This window comes from Sceloporus undulatus, chromosome 1 (assembly GCF_019175285.1).
Source record: "Sceloporus undulatus isolate JIND9_A2432 ecotype Alabama chromosome 1, SceUnd_v1.1, whole genome shotgun sequence".
Taxonomy (NCBI): Eukaryota; Metazoa; Chordata; class Lepidosauria; order Squamata; family Phrynosomatidae; genus Sceloporus; species Sceloporus undulatus.
In genome coordinates, this window is record NC_056522.1 from 54,363,240 (window position 1) to 54,382,545 (window position 19,306).

The following is a 19,306-nucleotide window of genomic DNA, read 5'->3' on the forward strand; positions in this document are numbered from 1 at the left end:
CACCTGTGAGACTAAATGCATCTGAGGAAGCAGGCTTTAGGAAAGCTCATGCTGCCAACTTCTTTCTTTCAGATAATAATAATAATAATAATAATAATAATAATAATAATAATAATACAATTCAAAGACAGATTTTGGATCACCTGTGAGACTAAATGCATCTGAGGAAGCAGGCTTTAGGAAAGCTCATGCTGCCAACTTCTTTCTTTCAGATAATAATAATAATAATAATAATAATAATAATAATACAATTCAAAGACAGAGATTTTGGATCACCTGTGAGACTAAGTGCATCTGAGGAAGCAGGCTTTGGGAAAGCTCATGCTGCCAACTTCTTTCTTTCAAATAATAATAAAACTGAATTCAAAGACATGGAGATTTTGGATCACCTCTGAGGTTAACTGCATCTCAGGAAGTGCAGCAAGAGGCATTGGTGGAGGAGGCCCAGGGTGCAATCCCTTGCTTGGGCATTAAAAAACCCCACTGGGCTAGTCACACTCTCTCAGTCTTAAGGGAAGGTGAAGGCAAACCCCCTCTGAAAACCTTTGAGATAGTCACACACTCTCAGCCTCAGAAGAAGGCAAAGGTAAACCCTCTCTGAACAAACCTCCCAAGAAAACCCCTTGAAGGCGCATGCACACACACACACTCTCGCACACACCCAAGTCACACTGTCTCAGCCTCAGAGGAAGGCAATGGCAAAGCTTGCCACTAAAACCACCTGATGATGAAATGACAACACAGGAGGTACCTGACACTTGGGAAGAGCCTCCCCAGGGGTCTTGTTGGAGGGAGCCATCTTGGGGCAAAGTGGGGGGGGAGAAGAGCAGGGCCCCAACAGACGGGAGGGCTCTGGGCCTCCTCTAGCCAGGGCCGGCAGTGGCACCCACCCAAGGCAAGCCCCAGAAAGCCCTCCACACTACAGCACACACACACACACACACACACACCCCGGGAGGATGAGGACGAGGAAGAAGAGAAGCGGGAAAAGAAGGAGAAAGGAGGAGAAGAAGGAGAGGACCAAGAAAATCCCAGGATAGGGTTGCCTTGGTCCAAAACGACTTGAAGGCAAACAACAACAACAACAACAACAACGGAATGAAGTTCTGGAGCTTGGCTTCAAGAGATGCCATCTCCCTCCCTCCCTGCTGCTGCATGTTTTTTAGGCAACCCTACCTTTGGCTGGGGGCCCTGGGGCAGAGCTCTCTTGCCCTCCCCTAAGGGGCTGGGGGAGGGGAGGGATGCCAAACATTTTCTGCATCCCTCAGTGTGAGTCAGTCAAGCCCTGAGGGATGCCAAAAACTTTTTCCCCTCCTCTCCTCTCCCCCCCTCTCCCCCCCCCCCCCCCCTTTTGGTCCTCTCCTCCTGTTGTTGCTGCTGCCCACCGCCTGAGTCCCTGGCCGGCCCACATGGCCACAGGAAGTAAACAGAGGAGAGTCTCCTGAAGCAGGGAAAGGACTGTTCCGCTATTGGCCAGCCTGCCAGCCAATAGGAGGAGCTCCGGCCTCCAACAGAGCCCTAGGCAGCCAAGGCACAGTAACAAAGAGCAGCCAAGGCAAGAGCAGCCAAGGCACCGTAATAATAATAATAATAATTTGTTTTATTTATATACCGCTATTCCAAAGATCATAGCGGTGAACAGCAAGTAAGCTAATTAGCAAGTAAGCTAATTTGCCCCCAACAGTCTGGGTACTCATTTTAGCGACCTCGGAAGGATGCAAGCCTGAGTCGAGCTTGGGCCCTTTTGCTGGTCTTGAACTCGCAACCTTGTGGTTTTGAGTGACTGGCTGCAGTACAGGCATTTAACCACTGCGCCACCAGGGCTCCGTAACAAAGCCCAGGGCGGGGGCAGACCCGGGAGAAACGCCAAACCGTACCGTGACTGTGCAGAACAGTCCAAAAACGGGAAATTCACGCCCCCCACCAGGTTATGGCAACCCTAAATGCACATGACAGTATTTAACAAATGTGCTTAGCACTTTGTAGTATGAGGACTCAACCAGCTGGAGTTCTATCATTCAATAACTTGGGAGTTTTTCAACATGTTATATTTTGCTTCCTGGACTGGATGTGAATTATTTACAGGTCTCTTTTCATATAGTTTTCTATGTAAACAGATGGAGAATGGTTGATTGAAAGATAAGGAAGATGAGGAGTGGGGGTGATTGCCAGTTTTAAATAGATTTAGAATCCTTTTAGGCTAGATGTTTATCAGAATACAAGTTTAGAATTGATGTATATCAAAGTTTGGGAAAGTTTCTTGGAATTTTAGTCCAAGCAAGTAACTTTTTGAAATGTTATTGGATATATCCAAATATTCTGTCAGCAAGGGACCATAGAATGGGTAATAGTAAGGGAGGTTGTACTTGTGCCAAGATTGTTATGTGAAGGTTGGCAAAAAGTGCATGTCAGTTTACTGATACAGTGGGTGCATACACCACAAGCCATAGTTTGTGTTAGCCATGTTTTGTTGTTTAACAGGACAAATAAACCAGCCAAACCCCCCTCCCCTGGTCTTCTTGGTGGGGAGATTGGATGACATATGGCCCAAACTCCAGGTCTTGTGTGAACAAACCAGATAATGTCCAGCCCATGCAGCACCAAAATCGGGATATACCCCTCTTAAAACATCTGAACAGGCCACCATTTGTTCTTTCTAAGGGTGCTCTACTTTCATAGTTCACAATGTTGAAATTTGGGCCTTGAATAATAGCTAAAAGTTTGGAAGTCTCTTTTGTCTTTGTGCGTTTATCTCATGAGCTTTGTCATCCCTCCTTTTGCCATCCCCAGTTCCAGATCTCAGACTATGAACAGAAGAACCCTGCTGGATCACACCAAAGGCTATAGTCTTGTGTTCTGTTTCCCCAGTAGCCAACCAAATGTCAAATGAGAAGCCCACAAGGAAGACATGAGGCAGAACAATTCTCCCATTTGTGTTCCCCAGCAGTTACTATGGAGAGGCATAGTCAATTGTGGCAACATGGTGCAACTTAACATTGCCTTTACCTTTGTAGTGTTTTTAATGAAAGAACTAGGTGGGTTTTTTGGGGGGAGGGGGGCTACTTAGAATGCCCCATATGATCCAAATCACATCTCATTTGTGGTCTAAAGCATCAAAGCACTTTGTACAATAGTTTTTACCAGACTAGTGCTCTCTGGATTTGTTGGATCCCAAGTCTGGAAAAAAGAAGGAATACAAACAACAACAATACTAATAGTAATGCTATCTATTAGTTCATTGCCATTCTGGACAGGGATGATGGGAGTTGTCTGCCATATTTGGAGGTGCCAAGTTGGTGAAGGTTGTTGTCCATTTTTGGAAAGGGGACAGAAGAATGATGGTATCGGTCTTAATGAAATTCACATAATACCATTGACATAAGCCCATATTCTTTCTCTGGTCAGGGAGGGAATGGGCACAGTGTGGTGCCATCTTAGATTTATTTTTCTTCTTTTCATTTTCAATTAAGTGTTGCACAGAGAATTAAAGCCCACAGCCGATTACTGAGTGCTTTAATCCTTTGCACTTCTCCAGCCCATTCCATTTTGATGATCGGGGTTGTTTTACAAACATTAATTATGAAGCTGCATAATCCCCCTGTGAGGAACTTAATAACAGCAATAATACTGAGCAGTTTATATAGCACTTTACATGTTCAACAAAAACTATTCCAACAATAAGCTTTTAAATATCAAATGAGATAGATGTAAAACTATTATTCCTCACCTGGGAAACTGAGGAAAAAAGGAGTGAAATGGTTGGCCCAAGGGTAAAAATGAAGACATTGATAATTGGGCATTAAACTCTGGAGATTGCTAACAATATCCTATCTTTTAATATACACCCCTCATCTTGTCATCTGGAAGTTTATATCCCACATGTGTATAAGGGGAGGAGGGTTGTGCCTGTTTCCCTACTTCCAGCCTTCATGTGCTCATTGTTCTGTTTTCTACAGAATCTATGCATCTACAAGTATGTGTCATATGAAATCTTGCAAAATATTAAGTCCTCCCATCATGTAGAGCAACCTTCTCCAACTGATGCTCTCTAGTCCAGTTGGACTACATTCCCTGTCATCCTCTGCCAGCCATTCTTACTGGGAATAAGCAGAGCTGATATTGAACATGTTTGGAGAAGAAACATGTGGCCTTCAACAGTTCAAACCAGAACTCCCCCTGGAAGCCAAGATAATGAAACTGAGGCTCTCATACTTTGGCCACATCATGAGAAGGCATGACTCACTTGAAAAGACATTAATGCTTGAAAAGGTGGAGAGCAGTAGAAAGAGAGAAAAACTGCACACCAGATGAACAGACTCAATTAGTGAAATCACAGCCTTGAATCTACAGGACCTAAGTAGAGCAATGGAGGACAGGGGGTCTTGGAGATGTCCCATTCACAGGGTTACCATGAGTCGGAAGCAACTCGAGGGCAGCTAATAACAGCAATAACAATATGTGGCCTTCCAAAGGTTGTTGGAATGCAACTCCCATTACATTCAGCTGTGGGAACCTATTCATGTCAAATTGGTATGTGCACATGCTGTATTCATAATGAGCACATGGAGGCTGGATGAGGATAGCAGGTTCATCTAGTGTTTCCAGACATACAGTCTGCTCAGTTCCAGTGTTAAAAGGGCTCTTATTTATTTATTTATTTATTTATTTATGTACTATATGTATACCCCACTCTTCAGTCAGAAATGATCTCAGAGTGGCTTACAGATGGTTCATTAGACATTTCCCTGCCCTCAGGCTTACAATCTAAAAAAGACATGACACAAAAGGAGAAGGGAATGGCAATGGGAAAGAGAATCTGACATGGCAGATGGACTGCTCACTTTAGGCCAGGTCTGATGGAGCTGGCTGGCCTTTCTCTCCCTCTGAGGCCAGATGGTATCAGATGGCAATGAGGAAGGGCTTGTCTTCTTACTTTAGGCCGTGGAAGAGTGAAGAAAACAACTTGCCTTCTTGACCCTTGCCCTTCGTGGCTGGCCGTCCAGGGTGGTGATGCCTTGAGGATGTTCTTAAGGGACATCATCAATGCATCCCTTAGGGAGGGTCATGTTCCATCCTGTTTGAAGGAAGCAGCCGTTAGGCCACTCCTGAAAAAACCTTCCCTTGACCCCCCTGGATATGAAGAACTACAGGCCAGTCTCTTTACCACCATTTCTGAGCAAGATGATCAAGAGGGCGGTTGCTCTTCAACTCCAAGCTTCTTGGAGGTAACTGATTATCTTGATCCATTTCAAACTGGCTTTAGGATGGGATTTGGGGTGGAGACTGCCATGGTCACCTTAGGTGATGACCTTCGTCTGTGCATCGACAGGGGTAGTGTGACTCTGTTGGTGCTACTGGACCTCTCAGTGGCATTTGACACTGTAGATCATGACATCCTCTTGAATCGCCTGAGAAGGTTAGGAATAGGAGGCACTGCGCTTCAGTGGTTTCGTTCCTTCCTCTCGGGCAGATTCCAGAGGGTGGTGCTAGAGGACAGTTGCTCGGCAAAGAAGGAGCTTAATTGTGCCATCCCACAAGGCACCATCCTGTCCCCGATGCTTTTCAATATTTACATGAAGCCGCTTAGAAAGATCATCCGGAGGCATGGGGTGGGGTCGCACTTCCCCTGAAGGATTCTGTTCGCAGCTTGGGGGTGCGCTTTGACTCGTTGCTCCAACTGACAGCTCAGCCTGCTATCAGCTTCATCTGATACGCCAGCTACGCCCCTTCCTGGAGCCGAGGGACCTGGAAACAGTAGTACATGCACTGGTAACCTCTCGATTGGACTTCTGTAATGCACTCTACTTGGGGCTACCCTTGTGCCAAGTTCGGAAATTTCAGTTGGTACAAAATACGGCAGCCAGATTGATCACGGGAACTTCTAGGAATGACCATATAACACCGGTCTTGAAGTCCCTGCACTGGTTGCCTATTAGTTTCCGGGCAAAGTACAAGGTGTTGGTGGTTATCTTTAAAGCCCTACATGGCTTGGGCCCAGAGTACTTGAGGGAATGCCTTCTTCCCTATTGTCCATCCCGCACACCAAGGTCCTCAGGAAGAAATCTACTACAGCCAAAAAGATCTAGGCTAACTTCAGTCTCCCAGAGGGCCTTTTCTACTACTGCTTCAAAACTATGGAACGACCTGCCAGAGGAGATCCGTCACATTCCCACTCTGACAGCTTTTAAGACAGCACTGAAGATGGATCTCTTCCAGCAGGCCTTTCCAACGTAGTTACCCTCCCCAGATATAGAGATATTTGTCCCGTCATCTGTCTATTATTCCCCGCCTATGTTTCTGCCTTTTTTAAAATGTCCAGTCCTAGAAGGGGGTCACACTCTCCTCAAAGGGTTGTGTTGGCATTCTGGGGGTGCTCCTAGATCCGTCGCTTCACATGACAAATCAGGTGAATGCGACGGTCAGGAGAGCCTGTTATCAGCTTCGGCTGATACGCCAGCTGCGCCCTTTCCTGGAAGTCAGGGACCTTGAGACTGTAGTACATGCACTGGTAACCTCACACCTTGATTTCTGCAATGCACTCTACATGGGGCTACCCTTGTGCTTGGGCTGGAAACTTCAATTAGTTCAGAACATGGCAGCCAGATTGGTCTCTGGTACATCCAGAAGAGACCATATAACACCGTTATTAAGATAACTTCACTGGCTGCCCATCAGTTTCCGGGCCCAGTACAAGGTGTTGGTTATCACCTTTAAAGCCCTAAATGGCTTGGGTCCAACCTATCTTCGGGACTACATCCTTCAATATAATCCTCCCTGCACACTTAGATCCTTGGGGAGAAACTTGTTACAGCCGTGTAAAACAAGGCTGTCCACAACCTTCCAGAGGACCTTTCCAGCCATTGCCCCCAGATTGTGGAATGGCCTGCCGGATGAGATCCATCATATTACCACCCTAAACAGCTTTTAAAAAGCTATAAAGACAAATCTCTTCAGGCAGGCCTTTCCTGAATAGTTCTCCGGCCATCAGAAGGAAAATCTAATTGCTGACCTCTGATTTCACCACAGTTTGTTTTAAAGTATGTTTTATGTTTTAAATTCCACATTGTTTAATTGTATTTTAAGAGGGGTGGGTGGTTTGAGGGTCCGGACTGTATATTTTAACCTTGTAAGCCGCCCCGATTGCATTTTGTAGATATAAATTATTATTAGTAGTAGTAGTAGTAGGCCAAGCCTGATAGAGCTGGATGGCCTTTCTCTCCCTCTTATTTTTGTTTGAGACTCAAAAGAATCCTACCCTTCAAGGGGTGTTTTCACTCACAATTTAATGGTTTAACTAATGGGTAAACAGTCTATTTTTTGTAGCTTTAATGCTATTTCATTTTGGATTTCTTTGCTTCCTGATATTCGTTGGAGATAGTTTTGGTTTTCCTAGGCAGAAAAATCAGAGCTTATTGATGGAGCACATGCTGTGTATTCAGAGGGTTGCCCACTTCAGTTAAAGCAAGAATGGGGAAATTGCAGCCTGAAAGCAAAATGGTGACCCTTTAGGCCCATTTATGTAGCCTCTGAAACCTCCTGGTGAATCCCCAATCCTCTTAACCTATTTTTTTAATTCAAAGATATTTTGCCACCAATTTTCAGTTAATTTCTTTTTTGCTCAAAAGCCAGCCATAAATATAGGAGTTCGCTTTTCCTACCCACTCACAGCTCACAGCCTTCTCCAACAAAAATGATGTGAAAATCAGTCAAAATGGCAGTCAGAAGTGGTACAACATAAATTTGGGGCCACAGGTACATAAATTGGTCCCCGCCCTCTCTGTGGTTGCTCACCTTAGTTAAAGGATCAAAGAGTAGTGGATGATGAAACCCTGTAATGTAGGGCTGGGATATGTGTAGGTCTTCCATATACAATCAGCCCTTCTTATACATGGATTTTTTATACACGGATTCAAGCATCCACGGTTTGAAAATGTTCAAAAAAGTATAAATTTCAAATATCAAACCTTGATTTTCCATTTTTTATAAGGGTCACCATTTTGCTATGTCATTATATTTAATGGGACTTGAGCATACACGGATGTTGTTATACACGGCAGATCTTGGAACCAAATCCCAGCGTATAACAAGGGTCCACTGTATTGTTGGATACCCATCATTATTCAGCATTGGTTATGCTGGGAGAGCATAATGCCCATCATCATTCAGCATTGGTTGTGCTGGGAGAGCATAAAAGGAGCTGTAGTCCAACAGGCTCTGATAGGGCACATGTTCCTCACTCCTGCTGTGGAGAGACTCCCAGTCAAAGGAGGCAGTATTAAGCTAGATGGGCAAATAACTTGTACTGGTCTAAGACCGCTTCTTCTGTCCTATGTTCCCTCCTCTCCTATATAAATAGAATACAGGGAAGTCTCTTCTGTGGATTTGTTGTTGTTGCGCTGTGAGTAGTAATTACAATAGCAATTTCCAGTTACAAAAGAGTTCCTGCATTTCTATACCACTTTATAGTGCTAAGCACTCTCTAAGCATTTTACAATGTGTTAGCCAATTGTTCCCAATTCATTTTACTCATTTTACCAACCTATGAAAGGATAGAGGGCTGAGTCAACCTGGAGCCCTGCAGTATCAAACTCACAACATTTTGATTTTTTGTGGGTTTTTCGGGCTATGTGGCCATGTTCTAGAAAAATTTCTTCCTGACGTTTTGCCAGCATCTGTGGCTGGCATTTTCAGAGAATGCTTTGCCTGGAAAAAGTTGGGTGTATATATACTGTGTGAGCCTGGGAATGCAGGAGTGATTTGCATGTGTATTGTTCTGTGCTGATGACAGGCCTCAGGCTGGGAGGCTAATACAAAAGAAGATTAATGTCTGCTAATTGGTGATCGTTATCTGCTGGGAAAGCCCCTGACTCTGAATGGTTTCCCATTTGTATTTGCTGAGTCCTTATTTTGCTATTCCTCAGGACTGGTAGCCAAATTTTGTTCACTTTAAGGGTTTCTTCTTTCCGGTTGAAATTATCCAGATGTTTGTGAATTTCAATGGCTTCCCTGTGCATCCTGACATGGTAGTGGTTGGCATGGTCCAGAATTTTAGTGTTTTCAAACAGTATTTTATGCCCAGGATGGTTTGTGGCATGTTCTGCTACTGCTGATTTTTCTGGCTGGCCCAGTCTGCAGTGTCTTTCATGTTCCTTGATTCTTGTTTGCACACTGTGTTTGGTGGTCCTTATGTAGACTTGTTCGCAGATGCATGGTATGCGGTAAACTCCTGCGGCTGTGAGAGGGTTTCTCTGGTCCTTGGCTGAGCGAAGCATTTGCTGGATTTTCTTCATCAGTTTGTAAACCATTTGTAGGCTATGCTTCCTCACCACTTTGCCTATTCTGTCTGTGACTCCTTTGATGTATGGTAAAAATACCTTCCCTTTGGGTGGCTGCTTGTCTTCACTTCTCTGGGTTTTTCTGGGTCTGGTAGCCCTTCTGATGTCTGAGCTGGAATAACCATTAGCCTGTAGAGCCTGGTCCAAGTGCTTAAGTTCATCTTCCAAGAAGTGGAGTTCGCAGATGCATTTTGCTCGGTCTACCAGTGTTTTGATTGTGCTTCTTTTTTGTCCTGGGTGATGGTTGGAGTTCTTGTGCAGGTATGTGTGGGTTTTCTGTATACTGTGTGACCCAAATGTTGGTTCGGTTTGCGGATGACTAGGATATCCAAGAATGGCTGTGTTCCTTCCTTTTCTTTTTCCATAGTGAATTGGATGTTGGGGTGGATGTTGCTCAGATGGTTCAGAAACACAACCAGATCTTTTTCTCCATGGCTCCAAATGGTGAAAGTGTCATCCACGTATTGGAACCAAGTTGTGGGCTTTTTTGGTGCTGTTTCCAGGGCTTGCTTTTCAAAGTGTTCCATGTAAAGGTTTGCTATCACAAAGCCCTCTAAGCCAGTCAATCTGTCTTCATTAATAAGGATGGACCTTCTTTGTTTGCAAGAAGAAAAAGTTGAGGGGGGAAATCCTTATACAGATGCTCCCCTTCTCAAAGGCATGTGCATATATCACATCTGTTTTTTTACACCTTAATTCCCTTGGTGTCAGTGATAATCTTGCTTTCTTTGTATACCTATCCAATACTCTAGGTCAGGGAGGTACAAGATGCGGCCCAGGGGCCGGATGCGGTCTGCCAAAGGATTTCTGGAGGCCTGGGGCCCCATTGTCAGAAGGAGGGGAATGTTCTGGCTCCCAGAGTCCTCACCCGATCACACGGGGCTTTGGAGGATGGGAGCAATGGACTCTTCCCCCAGAGTTTGCCTCTGCTTCCCAGGGGAGATTTTGCTGGGGGCAGGCTTACAGCTCCCCTCACCTAGGGTTGCCATAAGCTGGCTGTAACCGGGATTTTCCCGGTTTTGGTGGCACCGTCCCCCTCCTGTCCTGGGTGCCGCCAAAAACCAGGACAACCCCGGTTACAGCTGGGTTGCCGCGGCCCGCGGGGCCTCGCTGCCCTCTTCATCCACCACCGCACATGGCTGTGCGGAGGAGTCAGAGGAAGAGGAGGGCAGCGAGGCCTGGGGCGGAGGAGGCGAAGGTAGAGGCGGTGCCTCCCCGTGCAGCTGCGCCACCTTCCCCTGCCCCCCGCGCGACCACGCCACCCACCTCCTCCTCCTCCCCCTCTGCCCCAGGCCGCGCGGCTGCATGAAGTAGGCGGAGTCAGTACCTCCTGCGGGCGCGCCACCCTCCCCGCCTCCCCGCGCAGCTGCCCCACCTTCTCCCACCTCCACACGCCACCCACCTCCTCCTCCTCCGCCCCCTCCGCCTCCTCAGCCCCAGGCCGCGCAGCGAATGGAGGAGGGGGAGAAGGAGGAGGAGGAAAAGGAGGAGGGGGAGGAGAAGGAGGAGGTGGAGGAGGAGGAGGGGGGCTAGGAGGAGGAGGAGGAGGAGGAAAAAGAGGAGGGGTGAGGAGAAGAAGGAGGAGGAGAAAGAGGAGGAAGTGAGTGAGTGAGTGAGTGAGTGGCCAGAGGCCTCAAGGTGTTTTTATTTGGGGGGGGGGTGCTTTTAATGCTAACAAGTCTCCCTTCTTTGACAATGATAGTGTGGTGATGATGATGATGATGATGGTGATGATGATGATGGTGATGATGATGATGATGATGATGATGATATGAGTCAGCTTGAGAGGCATGCAGGCACTGTTTCTGAAGCCAAGAGAGTGTGACTTTCCAAAGTGCCTTTTCTGTGTGTTTTTGGTTCTTTAATGGTGATATTGATATCAGAAAGCCTCTGAGGCAAGGCCAATGTAAATTGCTGTGATTTTTACAAACTCATGCGCAGTGAAGAAAAACCAAAGTCCCTTGGCCAAGTACACACTTCTGAGAAGTACACTTGGTGCAAGAATGTGAAACCACCTTGACATATTCAATATGCATAGCCATGCTAAACCATGCTAAGTGTGAACCCCAAGGGGTTTGGTTATGGAATAAGCCTCTGATGCAAGAGGCCATGTTAAGTAAAGCCATGTGAAATGCCCAAATGTGCTGTTGTGTGTGTTTTGGAATGCAGGTTGGGGGTGTTTGACCAGAAAGGGAAGTACATTTCTGCCATCTGTCTAAAAATAATGCCCAAATGTCCTCCATTTTGATCATGCCTAAGAAACATGCATTTATATTAGCATTTTTTTAAAAAGCACCAAATTTTTTCGCGTGTCCTCCATTTTTAGAAAAATGTGTCCTACATTTGAAAATGTTATCCTACATTTGTCCCGGTTTGGAGGTCCTGACTTATGGCAACCCTACCCTCACCCCATTGGCCAGGCAGGCCTAGAGAGAGGAGCTTTTTTGCAGGCAAGCAGCGGAGACTACCGGGAGGGCAGAGAGAGACAGAGAGAGCAGACAGCAAGAGAGCTCATGAGAGAGCCTTGGGCCCTTCTTCTGATGAGTGAGGGGGAGGACGGAAGAAAGAGAGAAGGACATCCAACCACTGTGTTGTCCTCCTCCTTTACTGAGTCATTCACGTTTGAGCAGCCTAGGGTTTTTGCCTTTGAGTGGCAAGGCTGCCCACCTAGCAAAATCCCCAGGCCACTGAAAAGCGAACAACTCAACAGAGGAGGAGGAGGACAATACAGTGTTACCCCGGGATACGAATGCGCCGCCTTACGAAATTTCCGGGTTACGAAAAAATCCAATTGAAAAAAACTGTTCCGGGTTACGAAGGTTATTTCGGGTTACGAAAGAAATTTTGGTGCTTTTCGGCGCTTTTTCGCACCAAATCGCGGCTTTTCCCCATTAGCGCCTATGGGGTTTCGGCTTGCGAAAGCCTTTCGGGTTACGAAAGCGGCGGCGGAACGAATTATTTTCGTAACCCGGGGTAACACTGTACGGTGGTCAGGCATCCTCTATTCTTTCTCCCGCCCTCACCCTCCTCCTCCTCCTTGCAAGGCTGCCCTCCTAGCAAAGGGGTAAAGAGACAAAAGAGGATAGGGGAAACAGACAAGAATGCCCGACCACCACCTTATCTTCCTCCTCCTCTGCCAATTCATTCACCTTCAAGTGGCAAGGATGCCCACCTGGCAAAAACCCCAGGTGTCCTTGTCTCTTTCCCCCATCCTCCTCCTCCTCCTCTTCTGGAAGCAAAGAAAGAAAGAAAAGAGGGAGGAAAGAAAGAATCAAGGAAGCGAAGAAGTGGAGAAGGGAAGAAAGAAGGGAGGGAGGGAAGTAGGAAGAAAAGAAAGGAAAAGAAAAGAAGGGAGGGACAAAGGAAGCAGGAAAAGGAAGAAAAGAGGAAGGGGAAAAAGAAAGAAGTAAGGAAAGGAAGGAAGGGAAGAAAGGAGGAAGAGAGAAAAGAAGGAAGCAGGGAAAGAAAAAAGGAAGAAAGAGAAAAAGGAAGGAAGGAAGGAAGGAACAATAAAGGAGGGAGGGAGGGGATGCCCTCCTTTCCCCAGACATGTCCCCCTTCAAGTCCTGGAAGAGGGATTCCACAATGTCCTCTATTTTGAGCATGGCTAAGGAGTATGGATTTGCATTTTGCTTCCAGCTTTTATTTGGTCATGTCCCCATTTTTTTATATGTCCTACATTTCACCTAAAACTGTTGGCGGCCTGAACAACCTTAGCCGATCTTAATTTTGGCCCCTACCTCCTTCCAAGTTGGGCACTGCTGCTCTAGGTGCTTCTTTGACAATGTCCACTCACTTTTAGAGTTCTCTGGTGTAATGTTTTCTGGTGTAAGTGTCCTGAGAAAAGAATCTGTGTCCAATCCTTGGCATAATAAGCCTATTGCAAAACACACCTGTCTATGTCCTTTCTTTGCATTTCTAACATGTGAAATACCATTGGGAACCTGTGACATTCCAAATTTTGTTAAACTGCAACTCCCATCAGACCTAGCCAATAGTGAAGGATGCTGGGAGTTTGAATTCAGTATCATTTGTAGGGCATTACATCATGCCACTGCTGTTTCCAGCCTTTTAACAAGACCTGAAAGCTCAGTTCAGTTGGCTTGAGACAATTAGGATGCTCCTCTCACTGTAAGCCCACATCTTATTTCCTTGTGTTTTTAGAGGATTTGACTACATTATCTTCAGACCATGCTGTACTTGGCACAAGACAATTATTTTCAACAGATTCACTGTTACTCAGTGTTAATTTTTTTATTATTGTTTGCTGGGGGAAGGGGAAGCTTGTTCTTTGTATGTCATTTCTGTCAGTGACAGTTGAGTCTTCAGATCACTGTTGGTTGGTCAGGATGTAACTAACTCCATTCTGCCTGCTGTTTGTTTTGTGGCAGAGTTTTGTGAACTGCAGAAAGCAACAGCTGGAAATCTGGTCTGGAGCAAGCCTTTTACATCAGACAATGGCCCAAAGCAATTTCCAGTTACAAAAGAGTTCCTGTAATATTTTGATGGCTAATAGTACTGTGTATACTTAGGCAGTGCACTAGCAGTACGATAGCCTTAGCTACGTGGGTAATGACTACAAAAACTGATTCAGATAAATTGGTCTTTAAGAAACAGCAAACTGGCCAATGCTTCATCGCTTCTGACATCCCTTGGAAGAGCTGCCTTCCCCCAGGGCATTGCATTCTCTTTGGGGGACTGAATGTTGACAAGCAGGAATACAAGGATGACAAGCATCTGCACTGTTATTGCAGCTTGGCCAGCTGTCCTGCACAGCTGGATGAGCATATGGAAAATCTATTAATGGGGCACAATGTAACCTGTTATGGTGTTTGGAATGGTACATTGCATGATCCTGCAATGATAAGGAAGTTTTGTGGAAGAATTTTGACTCAGTTTTTCTGTTAAATATGTCATTTTCTGTTAAATGTGCCATTTAAAAATGTTTAACCATGGAGTATACTAGTTTATGTGTGTCATTGTCCTGAATGAAATTGAGTGCAATGATGTAAACATGATAGATATTTGTCCTAGTTCTTTTAAGTATCTGTCCAGGGTGCTGCCATTTAGTGGATCAGTGTTTTGTTCCAAAGCATCCATTTACTATACTATACCTGGCTGGGGATCTTTGACCTTGTTGAGTTGGAGGGATGGAGAAGCACTGGGTAGGAGTAGAGGTTCTGGACAAAGGAATCCAATCTGTGCCTTCCAAGACAAAATATACCCAGCACTGGAATTTTTCACATTTGTGAGACTTGTGGAGTTCTGAAAGAATAAAATGCATACAGAACTATGCATATTTTTTAAAAATTGCAAACAGCTAAAATGCATTCAGTTGAAAAGAATGTCACAAATGCACCTTAGTCCAAAGAGAAAATGCATGGAAATATCAGCCCATGAGGAAAAATGCATTCATATATATATATATATATATATATATATATATATACACACACACACATACACACACACACACACACACACACACACACACACACGCACATGCGTGCTCACACACACATACACAGATTACAATAATAGGATAAATAGGTACAAAAAGAGATAGCCATGTTAGTCTGTAGAATGCACTAAATGTATCTGAGGAAGTAGACTGAAGTCTATGAAAGCTCATGCTGTCAATTTCTTTCTTTCAGTTAATCTCAGAGGTGCTACAAGATTTCTCTACATAGGTACAAAAATAATTAATGTTTTCATGTAGGAAAAAAAGGCGTCTTACAACCTGATTTGAACAAAGGATGGAATGACGATGCAAATAGGTTTCAGAGAAGAACAATGAAGATTGCAACTGAGAATTTTTAACACCTCCAGTTCTCAGGTTTAGTGTTAATCTATAGTCCATATAGCTAGCTTTTTGAGTACAGTGGTGCTCACAAAGGAAAAATATCTTTCTTTTTCCTAGACAGATATGTAAGTCCATTGAGAATTGGACCACAGAGATGCAGCTTTGGCATGTGCCCTGGTGTTATTAAGAGAAAATTCCCTACCACAACACCTATTAAGATAACTGTTTATCATACTTGAACAAATTGTCATCTGGCTATTTGATGTGATGTGATTTGTTTTTATATTTGATGTTTTTAATTTGTTTTTTCTTTTCTATATAGTAATTTTATCTATTCCTCTTTTTAATTGTTATTATCTTAGAGTGTATGCCTTGGGCAGGATTTTATATACTCTTTAAGTTTACCTACTTTGTACAGTGCTGTGTATAACTACAGCGCTTTAGAAATAAAGTTTAATAATAATAATAATAATAATAATAATATACTAATTTGGAAATGGGGAAAAGATGATCAGAAAACTGGGAAGAAAAAGTGGCTTTTCTTAAAAGAAGGTTTGAATGCAACTCTTGCCATATGGGCTACTTAGTAGTCCCAAAATGACTACCATTTGCAATATGGACAGGTAGAGGAGCTATACAAGATAAACTCATAGGCAAAATTGTTGTTTTAACAGTTATAGCTATCTCCTTTATGGAAAGGATTGGGAGATTTTCTTTTCTTTTCCTGAGATGGCTGCAATGTAACATCATAAATTTTACAGTGTGGTTATTTGTGGCTGAGTCAACCTCAGCCCTGTCTTCCCTTTAGTATGAACTACATATGCACCACATTGGGCATGTGAACAGAAAGCAGGGATTTCTCCTGAGTGTGGCTGAGTCGTATATGTGCAATGGCCATTTTTAAAGTGCAAAGTTGTATATCCTGAAGACTACATGCCCGTCATAAGGCTTGTTTGTTTCACCAAAGCTGTGCCTAGGGGGCAAGAAAAGGCTAGGATCCACTTGAGTGCACATAACTAATCAGTAAGCCTTATGGTTTGCTTATTTGTTTAAGTATTTCTGTATTGCCTCCCATTCCTGAGGCAATGAACAAATAAAAATCAATTAAAACAATACAAAGATTGAGAAAAATCTTGAATACACTTTAAAAACTCCTAACAGCACTCTAAAACAATCCTAGAAACCAGTTTTAAAGCAGTTAAAACAGCAGTTTTAAACACTGAATGCCATGTGGAACAGCACTGTTTTGGCTTCCGCTCCCAAATACATTTTGGCTTAGCAGTGTAATGGTCTCAGCCACCACCACCCTGATCAATCAGTCCCCCACCAGACTTTCTGTAGGCAAGATGACTTTAACAATGGAGGATGTTACAAACTGATTGTCAAGAGGAAAAAGTCCAAAGAAACACATACTGGACACAAGGCTGAGCTGCTGCTCAGTTAAGCAGATGTGCTTCCTTGGCTTAATTTCACCCAGCAATTCAGTATTCAGATCCTATGGGGATGGAAAACAGTTGGGGCAGGATTTCAAATAACAGAAGGCAGTGGAAGGGTTAAATACTTTTTGCCCTGGACCTCTGTTCACACTTGCCCATTTCTGAAGCAGCTCTTTGTGAGAGCAAATAGGTAATCACCTTGCTCAGAGTAAATAACAACTTAGTTTACAACCTTTCAAGTGAATAACTTTCATATCAATCATATCCATCATAGCAATTTTTCAGGAAAACCCCCCCCCACAGTACAGTTTTTTTAGCAAATGTAAATTGAGCTATGGATGCAAAATATTTGAATGAAGCTTCTGGGAGTGTTTACATGTATAGCAGATTTCCCTGTGTGAGGACTGTCTCAGAAGTGATTGTGACTCATATCTGGGGTTGTTTACAGAAATACTAAGATAAGTTTCTGTGCTTGATAATGTGAATTTTTATATAGCATTTTCAAGTGCTCAGGACATATCATGTGTGCTATCTCAGTAGCCCTGAAAACAACCTGGTAAAATAAACCAGCATTGTTTTTGTGGGTTTTTCAGGTTATGTGGCCATGTTCTAGAAGATTTTCTTCCTGGCGTTTCTAGAACATGGCCACATAGCCCAAAAAACCATGGATGCCGGCCATAAAAGCCTTCAACTAAACCAGCATTATTCCCATATTTTAGGTTTGGAGTGCTGATCTGGAGAACATAGTGAGAAGTTTGTAATGGGGATGAGATGTGAACTTGGATATCCTACTTTGGGTGGTGATGATGATGATAATAGTAGTGACAGTATTCTAGTTCTCACTATTTCACTGCTACTGTTGTATCTGCATGGTGCCCTCTAATAGAGCTTTTTTGAATTAGGAGAAAAAATATCTTGCCCAAACTGGATATGCTTTTAGATCAGTTATAGCAGTGTGTTGCGAATGGGTCTGTCTCTGAAAAGTGTTTAGAAACATAAGCAGATTCAAGTATACAGCACCGAAGGTCACATTTCCAGAAGAGTTAATCAGCTTGAAACCAAACCAAGTGCTGCCTGTTTGCCTTGTTTTAAAGAGGAACAGTGTCACTTAATGGTTTTCTGTCTATCTGTCTGTCACTGTACCATCTAATTTCCACAGGATGTAGTCCTTTGGTAGATTGACGGTAGCAATTTAACATCTCAGTCACCAGAATTTGCCCCCTTCTGAGGTACTCATCAGCTGATACTTTGTTTTAAAGAACAAAGTGCTGGTTATATACATACCCTGAAGTATTTTGGGTGAAGGACAACATATGAACATGTCCATCAGATAAGGTCCTCAAAGCCTTCATGGGTTCATTGATGAGATGTTTTTCTTGTGTCCCATTTGTAGAATTACCTTCTAACACAATACTTCCTATAATTAATGAGGGCATTTTTAGCTACCAGGTCCTGTTTCCTCTGTTGCTAGTACTTTTGGCAGTGATTTGAGTTCTGTCAGGTACCAGGAGTGCCTTCATCTTCAATAAGATGCAGAGTCTCTGAATGCCTTGTTTAACCAGATGTGTTCACAAATGGAAGCAATTCCCTCATCCATACTTCTGGTAGTTGCTAAGCTGCTGAATTTCAGCAGGGGCAGCAAGGCTCTATGCAGCCACTCATGGATCCCAAGGATGAATGAAGTTGGCCTCCTGACTTGTTCAAGTTGTCCATCCCTGATGTAGGCGAATCTCTTTAACAAACCAAGGGCCCTCAGAAATTCTCAGAAATGAAAGTTCATTACTGAGTCATTCATACATTTGATGTTGTTTTTGTCTATGGTACATACCAGGGAGACATTAAAAAACTACTCTCACCACCACCAAAGCCTCATTTGTGTGTTAATATAGTTGGAGAAACAGTCTGAAGGAAAGTTCAGCAAGATCTGTCCTACTTAACAACTTCTGACAGTGGCAGCTGGTAGTGAATCCACTGAAGTTTTTTGTATGAACTGTCTGAGCTCTGTCCATGTTGCTGAATCTATTGTAGGAACAGATTTCGCCACCCTGTATAGTTCCTTTAAAATCTAGACCAAAACTCAGAGGAGGTTCACAACTCTACTGATAACAGAAGTTATCGGTCATCAGTTTCTTTTCTTCAGGATTATGACTTTATAGTTTGGGACAGTTCTAGTGTGATCGATACACCCTTACTTTTGCTTTGTTACAGATAAGGCTTACACGGAAACCCAGGATAACAAACAGGTGGAAACTGTGGAAACAGTGTGTTTATTTTTCAGCTGGTTGTGTTACAGTTAGATGTTGGAAGCTGAGGTTTTGAAGAGACAGCTTGTGTATGTTCAGTGTTTATTGGATTCTGGGGACAATCTGTACTGGGACATGGACTCTCTGCTGCCTGCTGTATACTTATTATACTGTATGTCCACATGTTGGAAACATATAAATAAGCAGAGATTTACTAAGGCATCATAAGAAGCTATTACTGTTCCTTTTTGCCAATACCACCATATGATTTGAGAGAGAGTGATTTTTCAAAAACAGATCCATGGAATTCAACAAAGGAAAAGGACATGGTAATGGAACAGATTTTTTTTTTACAACCCATACCTTTTCAAATCAGATGACAAAAAAATGTAAATTGCAAAGAAGACTCTAAAAAGGAAGATGCTATGAATGTACCAGTTACATTTCGAAGTGTTTACATACCCAACAACTCAGCAGTAGATCTATTAA

At 43.7% G+C, this 19,306-nt stretch overlaps 1 protein-coding gene and 1 long non-coding RNA gene across 4 annotated transcripts in view; one reads left to right on the forward strand and one right to left on the reverse strand.

Annotated features, from left to right (window-relative positions):
* LOC121918944 overlaps window positions 1-1,307 on the reverse strand; it is a 10,141-nt gene extending 8,834 nt beyond the window's left edge. The window contains exon 1 of one of the 2 annotated variants that reach the window (XR_006101350.1): window positions 1,177-1,307. This is a non-coding gene — a long non-coding RNA (uncharacterized LOC121918944). Of the gene's footprint in view, window positions 1-143; window positions 176-1,176 lie in introns of those variants that run through there. The other variant, XR_006101351.1, reaches the window with a different exon arrangement.
* MDGA1 (MAM domain containing glycosylphosphatidylinositol anchor 1) overlaps window positions 1-19,306 on the forward strand; it is a 410,329-nt gene that overhangs the window by 91,053 nt on the left and 299,970 nt on the right. The gene's annotated exons all lie outside the window — the stretch shown is intronic.